The following is a 2,461-nucleotide window of genomic DNA, read 5'->3' as shown; positions in this document are numbered from 1 at the left end:
CCCGCCCCTCCGTCCTTCCTCCTGGTGCCTGCGGAGCGAGGCGTGCTCCCGCTGGGCACAGTTCCCCTCTCGCCACCCAGGGCGTGAGTGTGCAAGGCGGGGCCACAGGTGCCTCGTGAGCATGGGCACAGGTCCCGGCACGTAGGAGCCATGAAAGGACCACGCAGTGCTGCTCTGACCGTGGACCGCAGCCCTGCGGACATCAGGGCCCCAAGGACAAACGGCTCTTCTGCCCGTCGCCCCGCACGACGGGGCTCAGCGTCCTGCCTTCCGCATTGTCAGTGTTCAGTAAATACCCAAGGAGTTGATGGAAGCTTTACACATTTATCGAGAACCTTCTGGAGAATGAGCCGGAGAGAAAATAATAAGATGCATTCCTCGTCTTTTGAGGAAGGATGCAGTGGGCTGGGAGGACTTTCGGGGATGCTGAGACTGGACCGTGCTCCCAGAAAGGGCTGGAGAAACAGGAAGATGCAGGTAAAGAAGCCACGTGGCCGTGTGTTTGAAGCACGTTTTCTTATTTTGCCCCTTTCCGTAATATTCCGTTACGAAGAAGAAGAAGAAGAAAACGAGGTCGGACCTCAATCCAAGTCTTTCTGGCTCTCCAAAGAAAAATTTTATTCCTGTGGGAATGTCTTCCACCGGAAAACAGGAAGCAGGAATAAAATGAGGAGAGGGCGGAGGGAGGAAGGGCGAGGCCTAGGACGCGAGCCTGGGGAAGCGCACGCGCAAACCTGAGGGCAGAGCGGGGTTCGCCTCCAGGGGAAAATGCCGGAGACTCAGAGAGGTGCCGCCGAAGGCCGCCGCCAGCGCGAGGGCTGCACTCGGGACCGCGTCCTGTGCTGAGAAAGGGGAACTTTGAAGGGGTGTTCAAAGGACAATCAGCATTCTAGGAAAGTTAGTCAGACTCTTACATACGATAAATAAAAAGGGGGCTGTCCAGAGGCGGAGGGTGGGGGTTGTCGCGAAGGCCCCGAGGAACGATGCTGAGAGCCTTGCCAAGGTCACCCACCCGTCCCTCCATCCGAAGTCACCCACCCGTCCGTCCATCCGCCCCTCCATCCCTCCGTTCACTCTCCTAAGTATTCTCTTAAGTGTCTCTTTTTTAATTTTTATTTTTATCATTTTAGGCAAGGAACCCCTTGGTTGACCTCGCAAATTGCAAGGACCTTGTCAGCTCACAATCCCTTATTATTATTATTTTTTATGCCTACAGCACCTGGTCTCCCTGGGTGGTCCCCCGTCCAAGTACTGACCAGGCCCGAACCCTGCTCAGCTTCCGAGATCAGACGGGATTGGGCATGTTCAGGGCGGCATGGCCGTAGACTTAAGTATCCCTAAGATGCTCTTCCAGATGCTGGAAATACAGCAAAGGAACAAGATGGGGTGACGTTTTTCCTGGGGGGATGGGGAAAGGAAGAACTCCAGAGGGCGGTAGGCAGGGTGCCGGGGTCGGGCGGAGGGGCTGGTGACGAATGAGGACAGGGCCGGCCTCTCCGCGAGACGTGGTCTCCGAGTGGCTGACGAGCAGCGGCCGTGGAGGCCCGTGGGGGGGCATGTGGCACGGGCAGACGGAGGGCCAGGCCCCGGATGGCAAGGGCCTGGGGTGACCCGAGGACGGTGGCAGAAGCTCTGGCCGCGAGAGTCTGGGAAGAGGACGGAGGCCTGAGCAAGGACCGGGGTCAGCCTGGGGTCGGGAGACAACGCGAATGAGGCCCCGGAGGACCGCGGCCGGTCCGTGCCGTCCTCGCGGGGTGCGGAGGGGTTCGAGGGTGGCTGCAGCCTGGGCAGGCCCCAGCTCCGGGGGGCCCAGGAAGGAGAGACGAGTGGCGTGCTCTGGGCCGGGGGGAGTTTTGGGTTCACACGGAAGCAGGGTGGGAGCGAGGGGTAGCCGGCGACTCCTCTGTGGCTTGGGGCCTCTTTCCCTTAAGGGCGAAGCGACGTTCTTTCAGAGCCCGTGGAGTTTCCAAAGCTGGAGTCGCTGACGGCAACACAGGGGCAACGCGCCCGCCGCCTGGGGAAACGCGGTCACAGCGCTCGCGCCGACCGTCCGCGGATGCGAAGTGGCAAAAATGGCGTTTCCGTGAGACCGCGTGTCACTGGCCTCCAAGTTTAGTCACAGAGAGGTAGCTCTCCTGATCTCAGAATCGTTTTCGAGTTGGTTAGTGATTAAACCAAACAACTGACCAACCGACCGACCAACCAACCAACTAATCAACCAGCCAATGTAACAGGCAAATACATGAAAAGCACAACCAGTGAGCTCAAGACAGACAGGAGGGGAGATGGTGCCGGTTTGGGGGGAGCGCCCCGGTTTGGGGGGAGCGCCCACTGAGCAATCTCGGGTGAGAGAGAACACACGGGGTGAGCCAGGGGGCCCCTCGCCGAGCTTTCCCGTCTGTCCGAGTCAGGACAAAGGGCAGGAGCCGCAGGACACGTCGGTCACAGCGGATGGTGCTGC

At 59.7% G+C, this 2,461-nt stretch overlaps 1 pseudogene; it reads right to left on the bottom strand.

Annotated features, from left to right (window-relative positions):
- Positions 1–1,207: 1,207 nt before the first annotated feature.
- LOC118611050 lies at positions 1,208–1,327 on the bottom strand (annotated as a pseudogene).
- Positions 1,328–2,461: the final 1,134 nt, after the last annotated feature.

Source organism: Rousettus aegyptiacus, unplaced genomic scaffold, assembly GCF_014176215.1.
Source record: "Rousettus aegyptiacus isolate mRouAeg1 unplaced genomic scaffold, mRouAeg1.p scaffold_m13_p_13, whole genome shotgun sequence".
NCBI classification, from domain to species: Eukaryota; Metazoa; Chordata; class Mammalia; order Chiroptera; family Pteropodidae; genus Rousettus; species Rousettus aegyptiacus.
Note: the sequence above shows the minus strand (reverse complement) of the source record. Positions and strands in the feature narration are given on the sequence as shown.